Consider the following 15782-nt stretch of genomic DNA (forward strand, 5'->3'; position numbering starts at 1 on the left):
ATATTGATGAGTTTGAGATTGCAGTGACTGAAGGGAGAAAAGTCAGCCTATAGTGCTATAATTCATTTTTTAATAATGCATAGGTGAAATACCTGTGTGGGGGGAAGGGGAGGAAATGGGGGCTTATGGACAGGAAACCAGGAGGGGGGATAACCTTTGAAATGTAAGTAAAGAAATATATCTAATAAAAATATTTTAAAAATTTAAAGTAATAATAGTAATAAATGAAAACAATTTGAAATTATTATAGTTGGGAGTTCAGGAGGGACCAAGAAAGAGTAAATATGGAAATTATCAATTGTATTACTGGAGGTTTTCTCTAAGATTTCCATATCTCAAAATTGTATTACAGACCATTTCCACATAGACAATGAATAAAGAATATTTCATGATGAGGTCTCAGGTTATGCAGAGAGATAAAACAAATATACTGTATGCTTCTGTATATTTCTGAGTGTATGTAATGCATAAGGATGAATATATGTGTGTATGAGTGCGTGTGTGTATGTGTAAATCATGTTTATTTACATTTGAAAAGAGCATCCAGTATTGGTCTTTCTCAGTTTGTTTTGGCATAAGGTCTCTTTTGATCATTGCTGAACAACATGTCAGGAATATCTGGCCTATAAGCTTCTGTTAACTACTGTCTCCAACTCCCACCTCCATCCAGGTAGAAGCTTCTGGTCTAGAGATGCTTGTGCAACAATACTCAGTTTTGTTTGTGTTCGGTGTATGTTTCGATGACCCAAATTCATGTCACAAAGCCTGTATCGCAGTTGCTTAAGCACTGATCTTTTCAGGTCATTTTGTATAATCTAACAACTGTGATCCACCTCTAACTTCATCATGTGTGATGATTAAATTTGATTGGTAATGGAATTTTATTTAGAACTTTGTATGGCACAGAATTCTGGGCACAATTCTGAGGGATTATTTAATGTCCTTAGTTTTGGCTGCACTTTAGAAACTGAGGTGGGAAAGCAAGTACTATAACTGGGCTGTAGAGGCAGAGACAGAAAAATGCCACTTTCCAAAGACTATGGAGAATCATGACCAAGGCACATTGGAGTGTAAGCAATAACACTTTATTTATTATAACATTTATTATGATAGCATATGAATGCTGAAGCAGGATGTTGTAATAATTGTTCTGCTATGATATAGTGGAAGGTAGAAGGGAACATTAAAATAGAATGACCTTATAATGTCTTCAGTCATCTTCTACCACTTATATGTGGTAGTTGTTCTGTTCTGTCCTGTTAAATGAAACATAAAATGTTATTGTTAGACAAACATTCTCAGATGATAGATTCACTTCACTTCAGATAAGAGTAATCTTTCAGTATATTTTCTTAACTCTATACAAATAATTACTTGCATTATCAATGTGTAGGAATTTGAGTGGTACTACCATATTAATCAGGTGCGTTTTAGCCTCTTTATCTTTCTTCACATAGGTTTTGTAATGGAGCCTGTGCATTTTAATATTTATGCCAATGCTAAGCATTTGGCAAGATTGTCTCTCATAGGAAATTAAACAAACATTATTATTTTCGCATTAAAATCAAAAAGCATGTTGAGAGTGGTACAGGACTTAAACATGCAGAATCTCTAATGGATGTATAAATTAAAACATTGTTTCTAAATGATGTTATCAAAAATAATAATTTCATATGCATGAATCCTCTATGACTTAAAGACCATAGGAAGAACGGCAATATTGTGGGGTTCTTACAAAGGCTGAATAAATAGTCTGTCATACTTACATGTGGTATATATAGTACATAAGTATTTGTGTGTGTGTGTCTGTCTGTCTGTTTGTGTGTATACATATAAATTATATATACATATATATTGGTTTGTATATACATATGCATATATTTAAGTATAATTTAATTAAAGTGTTGGTTAAAAAGTTTTTTCATACTCTAATATCATTTTGTGCCCAAAACTGCTCTCATATTTACAAATTTATGAAATAAGTGAGTGATATCATCCTTCCATTCATTTGATGACTAAATAAATCTTGGCTCACCTGTAGGACCTTCCTCCTGCAGAGCAATGGATGAAATTTTTAATTTTTCACCATTATCGCATGTTTTCTTGTTGAGGCCAGCTAGGAATTCTTTCATAATAGGTGATTTGCGAGAAGAGTTTATTGAATCTGCACAAGTCTTTAAATCCCCAGATCTTCTGTCAATATGTTTATTAAATATATTATCATTTCCAAATATTTGATGATAGTTGTCGATCATGATTTGTATAATGGACATCTGTAACAACACAAGGCAAAACAAGATTGTCATTTCACATGGTTTACAAAATTGAAATTTAAAAATGAAATCCAAAACTATGAGGAAAATAACAGTTGCCTCAGATAGGAACGCATGATATGAAGTTTCTGAAATGGAGACTCTAAGTTCTCTGCATTTTACCAAAACTTGTCAAAATTTAAGGCATACTGCAAAGAATAGAAGAACTACTTAACCAAAGCAACATTTCAAACCTGATGTGCTGCCAAACACTGTGAGTTAATCTAATTAATGACTGTCTTTCGTTGACATTTTTAGGGGGTGGGGGGATTGGGGGTTTCTGTTGGGATGTTTTGAATGGGATGCCATTCTCGTTCCAGGCATGGCAATATTGTCTTTGTGACAACTTTCTGGTGGCTTAAGTCCCTTGGCCCTCCTGATAGAAGTATGCCATTGCCTATAATTTGGAATTACAAAATACAGGTGCCCATTTTCAATGTACTTTCTCTGCTACATTTTTGCTTCCCAAGACAAGAGACATCAGGTTTCAGCTTGCTGTTTGTTTGTTTGTTTGTTTTTTCCTTTCTGCAGACATGCTCCTCTGTCATAACATTGAAGCGCTATAATCTCTCAGCATTTCTAAGTCCCAAAGAACCACTTACTTGAACAAGTTTCCCTGGTCATATTGTTTTATTTCATTTTATTTTATTTTTTTTTGGTTCTTTTTTTCGGATCTGGGGACCGAACCCAGGGCCTTGCGCTTCCTAGGTAAGCGCTCTACCACTGAGCTAAATCCCCAGCCCCTTGTTTTATTTTTTATTGATTATTTTATTTATTTATATTTCAAACGTTATCCCCCTTCACACTTCACCTCCACAAACCCTGTATTTCCTCCCCCTGCCTCTATTACAGTGCTCCCTCCCTCACCTATACACTCTGGCCTCAACACCCTAGCATTCCCTAACCCTGGGTCATCAAGCTTCCTTAGGACTAAGCAGCTTCCCTCCTAGTGATGCCAAATAAGGCCATGCTCTGCTACATATTCAGCTAGAGCCACGGGTTCCCCCATGTGCAATCTTTATTTAGTGTTTTAGATCCTTGTGTTTTATTAAGGCAAACAAATATGCCTGAGAAAAGAAGTTGGTGAGAAAAGGGAGTTTAATGGAGAAAATGCCTCCATCAGATTGACCTAATGTATAGAGAAGTCTAAGGGATATTGTCCTGATTAACCTTGGAATTTGTAGGGCCCAGATCTCCAGGATGGTGCCACCCTTGAGCTATTAGTCAGAAAATGAAAGATATGAGGTACAAGGCAAGAGGCAGAACTCCTACTCAGCTTCTACTTCAGTTCTTGAATCCAGGTTCCTGCCCTGCTTCAGTTTAGGCCCTGATATTTCTCAGGAGTTAACTAGTAACTCCAAGTATATCATGGAGTGTAACCTGTCTTCCATAAGTTGCTTTTATCAGTGTTTTGTCACAGCAATCATAGAAATTATAACACTTCCTAAATTGAGCAACACGGATAAGTTACTTTTCTTCTGAGGTGATGGCTTAGGTTAAGTCAACTCTACTCATCACATATTTCTTACCAGCATGCAGCTAAGTTTATGTTTGAGCAGTCCTGCACAAGATAGTCATAGTTTATATGCAGCTTGTACAGAATAGTTTTGCTTGTTTGTTTTCATGCTTGACCATACAAAAGAATATATTTGAAAAGAACTGCCCATAACAGAAGAATCACTAATAGTTATTAGGAGTGAAAAATGAATTTTGTTGCTTCATTTGGACATGCGCTTTGATACAGGCTTGGATTTTACGTTTCCAGGAGCTTGGTAATAAGAAATTACCTATAAAAGGTAGGTTTCTAGTCCAAGCCAAGTTGAGTCCTGGGTGAGAATACTATTCATGTGTGTGACATCACTATTTCATCCTTCCTCTGGACTTAATCCCTGGAAACTACTAGTTAAAATGTACCTGGCTTTCTTTCATTTTTTACTCTTTTGTTACCTTTTATCCTTTTCGAAATGTATGTCTGTTTTTGTATCTCTTTAAATTTATCATCATGCTCACAAATAACTCTCATTTTATTTTTCAATCCTTCCAACTATCTCTTGATAACAATCCCCCCTCGCAAAACTTCAAAAATTAAAATTAAATAAAGTTTTTAAGTTAAATTAAAAATAAAACAAAAAATTAAAATCCTTTTTAAAAATGCAGTCTGTGAGATGTGTTGTGCTATACTATGTCACAAATTATACCCTTTTGTCCAAACAGGTTTACTTGCAAATGTACATTGAAATAAGTCACTGGTCTGCTTCAAGCCCTCTGGATTTTGCTACACCATCAATACCGGAGCCTCCCAGACATGCCTCTCCTTATATATCCTAGCTTGCTGTAGCCTTTAAATCATTGTGATCCTTCAGCTTTGAATCTGCAGGACCTCCCCCTTCATATGCTCCAGCAGCAGGATCTAGGCCCCCTACATATATGTAGCAGATGTGCAGCTTATCTTAGGTATGTACCCTAAGTATTAGTGTGCGGGCTAGCTCTGACTCTGTTGTCTACCACTTGATGCTTTCTTTTAGCTGGGCTGCTTTGTCTAGCTTCAATGGGAGGAGATGCACTTATTCCTGTTGTGAATTGATGTATGAGATTGAGTTGGTGTTCATGGAAGTTCTACACTACTAAGATGAAGGAAAATGGAGGGAAGAAGGGGTCGTGAAGATGGGACTTGGAGGAAGGGACTGTAATCAGGATATAGAGTAAATAAATTAGTGAATAAATATTTTTTCTTTATTAACTTGAGTATTTCTTATTTACGTTTTGATAGTTATTCCCTTTCCCTGTTTCCGGGCCAACATCCCCCTATCCCCTCCCCTTTTATTTAGGTGTTCCCCTCCCCATCCTCCCCCCATTACGGTCCTCTCCCCAACAGTCACGTTCACTGGGGGTTCACTCTTAGCAGGACCAAGGGCTCCCCCTACCACTGGTGCTCTTACTAGGCTATTCATTGCTACCTATGAGGTTGGAGCCCAGGGTCAGTCTTTGGGTAGTGGCTTAGTCCCTGGAAGCTCTGTTTGGTTGGCATTGTTGTTCATATGGGGTGTCGAGCCCCTTCAAGCTCTTCCAGTCCTTTCTCTTATTCCTTCAATGGGAGTCCCCTTCTCAGTTCAGTGGTTTAATGATGGCATTCGCCTCTGTATTTGCTGTATTATGTCTGTGTCTCTCAGGAGAGATCTACATCCGGTTCCTGTCAGCCTGCACTTCTTTGCTGCATCCATCTTGTCTAATTGGGTGGCTGTATGGGCCACATGTGTGGCAGGCTCTGAATGCGTGTTCCTTCTGCCTCTGGTTTAATCTTTGCTTCCCTATTCCCTGTCAAGGGTATTCTTATTCCCCTTTTAAAGAAGGAGTGAAGCATTCGCATTTTGATCATCAGTCTTGAGTTTCATGTGTTCTGTGCATCTAGCATAATTCAAGCATTTGGGCTAATAGCCACTTATCAATGAGTGTATACCATGTGTGTTTTTCTGTGTTTGGTTTACCTCACACAGGATGATATTTTCCAGTTCCCTCCATTTGCCTATGAATTTCTTAAAGTCATTGTTTTTGATAGCTGAGTAATATTCCATTGTGTAGATGTACCACATTTTCTGTATCCATTCCTCTGTTGAAGGGCATCTGGGTTCTTTCCAGCTTCTGGCTATTATAAATAAGGATGCTATGAACATAGTGGAGCACGTGTCTTTTTTATATGTTGGGGCATCTTTTGGGTATATGCCCAAGAGAGGTATAGCTGGGTCCTCAGGCAGTTCAATGTCCAATTTTCTGAGGAACCTCTAGACTGATTTCCCAAATGGCTTTACCAGTCTGCAATCCCACCAACAATGGAGGAGTGTTCCTCTTTCTCCACATCCTTGCCAGCATTTGCTGTCACCTGAGTTTTTGATCTTAGCCATTCTCACTGGTGTGAGGTGAAATCTCAGGGTTGTTTTGATTTGCATTTCCCTTATGACTAAAAATGTTGAACATTTCTTTAGGTGTTTCTCAGCCATTCGGTATTTCTCAGCTGTGAATTCTTTGTTTAGCTCTGAACCCCATTTTTTAATAGGGTTATTTGTCTCCCTGTGGTCTAACTTCCTGAGTTCTTTGTATATTTTGGATATAAGGCCTCTATCTGTTGTAGGATTGATAAAGATCTTTTCCCAATCTGTTGGTGGCCGTTTTGTCCTAACCACAGTGTCCTTTGCCTTACAGACACTTTGCAGTTTTATGAGATCCCATTTGTCGATTCTGGATCTTAGAGCATAAGCCATTGGTGTTTTGTTCAGGAAATTTCCTCCAGTGCCCATGTGTTCGAGATGATTCCCCACTTTTTCTTCTATTAGTTTGAGTGTATCTGGTTTGATGTGGAGGTCCTTGAGACCTGAGGAACTTAAAACTGCACCTGAATACATTAGTGGTAAAGTAATTGAAAGTATACAAAATAATATACACCAATTTGTCACCTACATACACACACACACACACACACAAATATGCACACACACACATCTGAAATATATATATGATATTTACTTTTATATGACCATTATTTCACTTGATGTGAATATTTAATAATATAATAGTCTAATTACTGTGAAACACAACTATTATATACTTCAAAAATAGGGCTGGAATGAAAAAAAAACATAAGCAAAACCTGGGTAAATAGGATTTTTTTAAACTTCACTCTAGTCTTCTTTGACTACCATTATATGTGAAGCATACTGTTGGCCAAAATCAATATCTATGAAGAAAGAACAAAAGAAAGACTGAAATGATTCAGTTATTTTTAAACTACATTAACCATCTTTCTTCCCAAATCTTCCTGAAACAGATCAATATATATTCCACTCCGCTCCAGAAAATGGAATCCTAGGGTTTCCTTTTACAGAAATGATCTTTCCAAAGTGTTCCTACTTCCTGCATTAAAATGAAAATTTTGTTCCCAAAGGCAAAAGTCAGATCCCCTTACCTTTCTTGATACATCACTCCCAAACCATGCGTCCTTTGTAGTCTGATCCCACAAAATATCCAGATAGATAACCTGTTAGTGTCTAAATTATTCGTGGATGAGTCTCTTATTATTACTAATACGCAAATGAGATGCTTTAGCAGGATAAAGTTTGCCTGAGGAATCTTCAGTAGAAGTCTAAACAAAGAAAAGGGATAATTTTATTTTAGACTATCTGAAAACTAATGTTAGTTACAAAACTAACTATGAAGAAAACAGGGCAAATGTTTTGTAGACCAACTCATAGTGTAACCAGAATTCAAAAGAAGTATAATATACAGCTTTAGTACTACATAAAATATTTTCTGCAAATCATTTTACTGTATAAAATCATAGGAACATTTTAAAAGTATGAATGATTTTCTACGTAATAGATATTTGACTGCTTCCTACAGAAGCCAGAGGAAGGTGTCGGGATATTGGTATTAGAATGAATGAGATTGTTCCAGACCATGTGTGTTCTGTGTATGAAAACATCTAGTGTTATTAAACATCAATCCATCTTCCCAAGCACCATGGAGTGGAGACACATTTAATATCTAATGTAGTATAAATCCATGTAACATTCTTGTGACACTCTAGAACATAGGGAGCAGAAAGCACTCTAGTGACCCTACACAATGCGTTTATAAAAGCTTCACTACAGCAAGACAGAGGTGCATGGCGCCTGGGTAGCATGTGGAGCTCAATGCTCCTGTTACACACAAAATCATTCTCTGGAGTATTGCACAGAAAAAAGATTCAAAGAAGTCAAAGCTATACCTGACCTAGACTGTTCGAGGTAGTTGTATTTGAGAAAGAAGTATTCAGTAATAGCTTCACATTCTAATCAATGACATATATTTAGCATGTGGTATATTCACAGTAACATGGTAATAATACTAGGATGCAAATAATCCACAGGTATTATACACACCTCCTTCTTTTAATTTGTTTCACACAGGAACTAAACCAATACTCTAGGCTGACCTGCACACAAGGTGTTGCATAGACTGTCTTCTAAACTGTGACAGTTATAAAGGAGAAGACACCCAGGTGGGATTACAGACATGGTTCAACACTCTAGTTTGAGAAATGAACGTGTTTAAAAAGTGACAATACGTGTCTGTGCTAAGGAAACCTCTTGGCATGGGACATCACTCCAGCTTATAATACTGTAAACACAAGCATATGACCTTACAAAAACACTGCTTCTATATTGGTATAGTTCCCCAAGTGCTTTCTGTATCATTACCTTTGGATGGCATTAATTTTTCCAACCAGAGTTCCTTCATCTGGGACGCTAAGTCAATTCTCATATAAGTCAGAAGTAAGTAAACTTCCTTCAGTGTTTGCAATGAAGTCCTTTTTTTAAATGAAAATAAAAAAGTAATGGTCAATGTACACTTTAGAAAGAACATGAAAAGCATTTTTGTTTAAAATTAGCAGTTTATACCAGTGATTCTCAACTTGGGAGTTATAATCCATTAGGGGTTCACATATCATATATCTTCCATGTCATATATTCTCTCCATTTTTCTTTATAATTCTTACCAATAGCAAAATTTTAATTGTGAGAAAGCAGCAAAATGATGTAATGGTTAGTAATTACCAAGCCATAAGGAAATATATTAGTGTTACAGTATTAGGATGGCTGAGAATCATTGGTTGAACGCATGTTACATAAAAGACTCCCAAACTTCTATCTCCCCAGAATCTTGGATCACATGTGGAACCTATATGCAGGACCTTGTGTTTTCTTCCCTAAGACTAGAATCAGTGAAGCAGTGTCCTAGTTGCTATAGCAATGAAATAAACCTATGGGTCTGTTCAAATTGCCTCTCCTGACTTCTAGTCCACACCATGACTTGCAATCATAGATCTGCACTCCACTTCCCCGCCCAAAGCTCTCTCTGCCTTGAAAAACGCCAGACGCTATGTGGAATATTCAGACAGGAACCTATCATAACTGCCCTCTGAGAGGCACCACCCAGCTGCTGACTGAAATAGGCTATGTAGAGCCACAGCCAATCATTGGATCTTATGGATCAATCAAGGGCTTGTATGGAAGAAATGGGGGAGAGATTCCATGACCTGAAGGAGATAGGAACTCCACAGGAAGAGCTACAGAATCAACTAAGCAGCACCACTGGGAGCTGTCAAAGGCTGAATTAACATCTAAAAATCCTGCAGAAGCTGCAGCATGACCTACAGCACAATTTCTAGCAAATGTAAAGCTTAGTCTCCTTGTGGGTCCCCCAACATGTGGAGCAGGGGCTATTTGTAAGCTGTTGACTGTGAAAACCTGTCCCCACCTGGCCTTAGGGGGAGAAGATGTGCTAAACCTGAAGAGAGTTGATGTGTCTGGGTAGAAGGACAACCCAAGGGTCCCAATTCAGCTCAGGGAAGGAGAGAGACCCTGTGAGGGGAGAATAGGTAGGGGGCAGCATACAAGACATAAAATGAACAAACAAAAAAATGTAAAATGATGACGATGATGATGACGATGATGACGATGGTTTAAAAATCCACCAAAACAATCAAACCAAAACCAAAGTCCTCTTCTTGGAATAGGCAACTATCAAAAAATGACAGCACCCAAAATTAACTCGTCCTGACTGTATAATTGTTGAATCTGTACTTTAGGCTCACACAGCGTAAAGCTGTTGTATACAAGTACACCTTGCTTACAGACCCAGCAAGAATAGTGGTGAAGCTTACTTATTTTCCATGTGAGAAGGTCTCACAGGTTCATGTCTTTTTCTTAAAATTTGTAAATATTCAACTATTTAAATTTAGTTGTAAGCATCAGATTGTTTGAAGGACAGAAACTGTCTTTTGCATGAAATACAACAATGAACTTTCATGTTGTACTAAGGATAGCAAGCCATAAAAATGGAAGAATCCCAGGTGCCCTTGTACCTGTAAATTGCTTTGAATACACATGGCTAACTTCAGTAAGGTCTTAAGTTTCTGGCAGTGAGAATCAGACACACTTGGCAAGCTCAAAGGCCAAGGAAGGATCATTCAGTACCTTTGCCTAATGTTAGTAAGCATAGTTAATCCCAGAGCATTATTTTTACTATTTATGTCTGGGCCATAGCTTCACAGACTTCTGAAAGGAGAAATCAGATCATGGCCCAAGTGAAAAAAAACACTGATATTTGCTCTAGAGTCACTGCAGCTCCCTGGCAAGTTAGGAGTGTTAGTGTGTTAGACAAGTTAAAAGTAGGTTAGGCTAATACTTGAATATTTGACATGGAATTAGAATGGCAATATCTGGCAAAAGTGAAAGTGCTGGATTATTTTTTGATTGAGAAGGAAAACGACTTCTTGTATATACAAGACAGAGGGTAATATTCAACATCGATAGCTTATTGTAGGTGAGTGTTGGACTTGTCAACTTGAACTGTTATTTGTGAAGGATATTTTTTGGTAAGTATTATTTAATACATTCATTTGATAAAGCACATTTTTACCACCATTATAACTTGTTCAGCTATTAATTCACAGGGTATGTTCAGAGGTGAAATCAGTGGGAATATTTGTAATGCCCAACTAAAGCCCATCTGATATATGAGGATGTTAACTTCCAACAGAAGCTCTTCTCCTGTGTCTTCATGATGAATCTTTGGGTTTGTCAGACTTTTATCTGCCATGCCTCTTATCAAGAGGTCACGTGTCCATAGTTCTTGGAAACAGTCATCCTCCTGTAATCTTAAGGACAGAAAGCACATATGCATCTCTAGAGGGATGCTTAATGTTGGTGACATGAAAACCTTCCTTACCTTCAAGACAGATGCTATTACAAGCATGCATTCTTTAATCCATTCAATGAGTTGTTGACTGTCAATCCTCTCTCTGAGGCACCAGTGTGAATTTTCAGGTAGAATTTTGAATATGTGATCTGATTCTCGTCCTTTCCCTGCAATTATGGATGACATATCCTGTGTGGGATAAGGATGTAGTATTAGAGATCCACACCTGAAGCACAAATATGTCTTTTATTGTGAACCTGAGCAAGGACAGTTTTGGACGTACAGCTATAACTGAGAGGAATAAAGTAGTCATTGACCTTTTTTCTGTTTTAGCTTCCAAATACATTTTCTTCCCTAATCCATTTTTCCCCAATTTGTAACATCATGGTTTTGTTGGACTTCTGTTCCCCAAAGCATTTTGGTGAATGGTCCTCTATTACTTTGTGTTTCCTTCTATCAATATCTTTCTCGAGCCTGGCATCTTAAGTAAATATTGGGACATTTCCCTTCCAGAGATCAACTCACTATTTTACTTACTGTTTGTCCTGGCCTGTATTATGAATCCTAACTTTTGTGTTTTGAAGAAATATTTTTTCACCATATTTCTGAGACTTTTATATCCTTATTCTGTGACTTCTTAATTTCAACTATGTCTACAGATGCTTTCACATTTAAAAACCCAAGCATATTTCTATCATTCTTCCATAATTTACTCTGTAAACATGACTACCATGCATAGGTTTACTCCACTTTAAATTGATTACACAAATACAAACAAGGTTACCAGAAAATTCTGCTCTAAAATACCTAAGAAATTGGCAGTAATGTTCATGTGTCAGACAGGATAAATTTGTTCACAAACATCATAAATTCCTATCACAGCTCTAGTGCTAAAAGAGATGTTGGATACTAAAGATACGTTTCCAAAGACGTTTAATAACTCATTTAAAATAGATTAAGCCATATTAGATGGCATTTAAATATAGTCCACTAGGATAAATGATGTTAATATATATATAAAAAACCAGTGTGTTCATCTAATTCATTGATCATTTAAAGGAAAAGCCTACAGATATTTTTATGTATTGAGTAATTTCAGAGGCAATGATATTAAGGGAGATTCCAGAGATATGTGGAGTCATAAAGAAGCTGCAAGACTTTACAGTTGGGTAATTAGTGGGGCACTTCCATAGAATTATTTCCTCCAACATACTGGTGGGTTTGAATCTTTGATGCAGTCAGTGCAAAACATGGGAATGGTATTTCTTCTCTTTTTCTTTCAATTACATTATTCAAAATACAGTAGAACTTATTTCTGTTTTAAAATGATCTTACTCTCATAGATCGATTATCTAAACATTCCTCAGTTTGATTAAATAGCTTACTGAGGAGAAAGGTGCTATAGAAAGCCAAAATGATACTCACAAGTTTTGGAGCAGGCAGCTTTCTGTCGACATAAATGCTTGTAAGATTTTTGCCAAATAAGCATTTCTTTCTTGGTGGTGTTGGATCAGAATAAACTGGTTGCTTGGTATGTATATATATAGCCTTTCTGTTTCTCTGCATATAAGAAAGACGGGAAATCATTTTTGAAACTCTCTTTAACCTTGTATATCCTTTGCATTTATCACACCAAATCAAAAAGAGATATGTGTTAAAGTACTAGAAGCATAGAAAAAATCAAGTAGGCACATAATAGTCAAAGGCTAACTGAACATAGAAATAAAAATATGAAAAGATATGAATGAAAAAGACAAAGTCACACTTAACGTTAACTACATTAGACTAATACCTGAATTTTCAATGGATATTCTAAAATATAGTGGGCCTGCATCAACGTTCTCCATGTTTTCAAAGAATACAGATACTAGCCTAGACTTTATTACTGAGCAAAAGCATCATTCATATCAACAAAAGAGGAGAAACATTACATAGTTTAAGCACCACTAAGTCATTTCTCATCATCAATCTTGGTCTACAAAAGGCAAACAGCAGGCTGAAGATAATGTAATATACACAAGAGGACAGAAATGATAAGTAACCCTGTAGTCATTCGAAAAAGAGGGGAAAAAGTATGTGTCAACAAAAAAATAACAAAGACATAAATACTGCTCATTAATAACTCTAAGCATTAACTGTCTCACACCAATAATACACAGACTATCAGTTTGGATCAGAAAGCAGGTTTCATCTTTCTCCTGCATCCACAAAATACACTTGTTTTAGATAAAATCGCATAATCGTGTTTATGATGCAATTGCCTATATTTCTTTGTCTATGTTTCAGGTGCCATTTAATTTTCCATGTTCATTGGTGTTGCCTTGTTCAGTTAATGTTTAGGAAGTGATGTTGATGAGGCTTTATGGGTGAGGTCAAGGGAACATGGCAGAAGACTGGGAGGAAAGAAGTTTAAAAAATTACTTCTAGTAAAAGATCTGTACAATAAGAACTTCAAGACACTGAGGAAAGAAATTGAAGAAGACCTCAGAAGATGGAAAGATCTCCCATGCTCATGGATTGGCAGGATTAATATAGTAAAAATGGCCATTTTACCAAAAGCAATCTACAGATTCAATGCAATCCCCATCAAAATACCAATCCAATTCTTCAAAGAGTTAGACAGAACAATTTGCAAATTCATCTGGAATAACAAAAAACCCAGGATAGCTAAAGCTATCCTCAACAATAAAAGGACTTCAGGGGGAATCACTATCCCTGAACTCAAGCAGTATTACAGAGCAATAGTGATAAAAACTGCATGGTATTGGTACAGAGACAGACAGATAGACCAATGGAATAGAATTGAAGACCCAGAAATGAACCCACACACCTATGGTCACTTGATTTTTGACAAAGGAGCCAAAACCATCCAATGGAAAAAAGATAGCATTTTCAGCAAATGGTGCTGGTTCAACTGGAGGGCAACATGTAGAAGAATGCAGATCGATCCATGCTTATCACCCTGTACAAAGCTTAAGTCCAAGTGGATCAAGGACCTCCACATCAAAGCAGACACACTCAAACTAATAGAAGAAAAACTAGGGAAACATCTGGAACACATGGGCACTGGAAAAAATTTCCTGAACAAAACACCAATGGCTTATGCTCTAAGATCAAGAATCGACAAATGGGATCTCATAAAACTGCAAAGCTTCTGTAAGGCAAAGGACACTGTGGTTAGGACAAAACGGCAACCAACAGATTGGGAAAAGATCTTCACCAATCCTACAACAGATAGAGGCCTTATATCCAAAATATACAAAGAACTCAAGAAGTTAGACCGCAGGGAAACAAATAACCCTATTAAAAATGGGGTTCAGAGCTAAACAAAGAATTCACAGCTGAGGAATGCCGAATGGCTGAGAAACACCTAAAGAAATGTTCAACATCTTTAGTCATAAGGGAAATGCAAATTAAAACAACCCTGAGATTTCACCCCACACCAGTGCGATTGGCTAAGATCAAAAACTCAGGTGACAGCAGATGCTGGCGAGGATGTGGAGAAAGAGGAACACTCCTCCATTGTTGGTGGGATTGCAGACTGGTAAAACCATTCTGGAAATCAGTCTGGAGGTTCCTCAGAAAATTGGACATTGAACTGCCTGAGGATCCAGCTATACCTCTCTTGGGCATATACCCAAAAGATGCCTCAACATATAAAAGAGACACGTGCTCCACTATGTTCATCGCAGCCTTATTTATAATAGCCAGAAAATGGAAAGAACCCAGATGCCCTTCAACAGAGGAATGGATACAGAAAATGTGGTACATCTACACAATGGAATATTACTCAGCTATCAAAAACAACGAGTTTATGAAATTCGTAGGCAAATGGTTGGAACTGGAAAATATCATCCTGAGTGAGCTAACCCAATCACAGAAAGACATACCTGGTATGCACTCATTGATAAGTGGCTATTAGCCCAAATGCTTGAATTACCCTAGATCCCTAGAACAAAGGAAACTCAAGACGGATGATCAAAATGTGAATGCTTCACTCCTTCTTTAAATGAGGAAAAAGAATACCCTTGGCAGGGAAGGGAGAGGCAAAGATTAAAACAGAGACTTAAGGAACACCCATTCAGAGCCTGCCCCACATGTGGCCCATACATATACAGCCACCCAATTAGACAAGATGGAGGAAGCAAAGAAGTGCAGACCGACAGGAGCCGGATGTAGATCGCTCCTGAGAGACACAGCCAGAATACAGCAAATACAGAGGCGAATGCCAGCAGCAAACCACTGAACTGAGAATAGGTCCCCTGTTGAAGGAATCAGAGAAAGAACTGGAAGAGCTTGAAGGGGCTCGAGATCCCAAAAGTACAACAATGCCAAGCAACCAGAGCTTCCAGGGACTAAGCCACTACCTAAAGACTATACATGGACTGACCCTGGACTCTGACCCCATAGGTAGCAATGAATATCCTAGTAAGAGCACCAGTGGAAGGGGAAGCCCTGGGTCCTGCTAAGACTGAACCCCCAGTGAACTAGTCTATGGGGGGAGGGCGGCAATGGGGGGAGGGTTGGCAGGGGAACACCCATAAGGAAGGGGAGGGGGGAGGGGGATGTTTGCCCGGAAACCGGGAAAGGGAATAACACTCGAAATGTATATAAGAAATACTCAAGTTAATAAAAAAAAGAAAAAAGAAAAAAAATCACTTCTACAATATTGTTTCTCCTACTAACATCAAGAGTGTTATAAATTTTATCAAGCTTTCAAAGGATAGAATCAAAATG

General features: G+C 37.6%; 1 long non-coding RNA gene across 14 annotated transcripts in view; it reads right to left on the bottom strand.

The window, feature by feature from the left end:
- Positions 1 to 1069: 1069 nt before the first annotated feature.
- LOC120093155 (uncharacterized) overlaps positions 1070 to 15782 on the bottom strand; it is a 102709-nt gene continuing 87996 nt past the window's right edge. For all 14 annotated transcript variants that reach the window (XR_010058917.1, XR_010058913.1, XR_010058916.1 and 11 more), the window contains 6 exons: positions 12471 to 12605; positions 11076 to 11234; positions 8543 to 8652; positions 7270 to 7446; positions 2036 to 2273; positions 1070 to 1256 (listed from right to left, as the gene is read on the bottom strand). This is a non-coding gene — a long non-coding RNA (uncharacterized LOC120093155). The remainder of the gene's footprint in view (positions 1257 to 2035; positions 2274 to 7269; positions 7447 to 8542; positions 8653 to 11075; positions 11235 to 12470; positions 12606 to 15782) is intronic.

The sequence above is a fragment of the Rattus norvegicus genome, chromosome 1 (assembly GCF_036323735.1).
Source record: "Rattus norvegicus strain BN/NHsdMcwi chromosome 1, GRCr8, whole genome shotgun sequence".
In the NCBI taxonomy this organism is placed as follows: domain Eukaryota; kingdom Metazoa; phylum Chordata; class Mammalia; order Rodentia; family Muridae; genus Rattus; species Rattus norvegicus.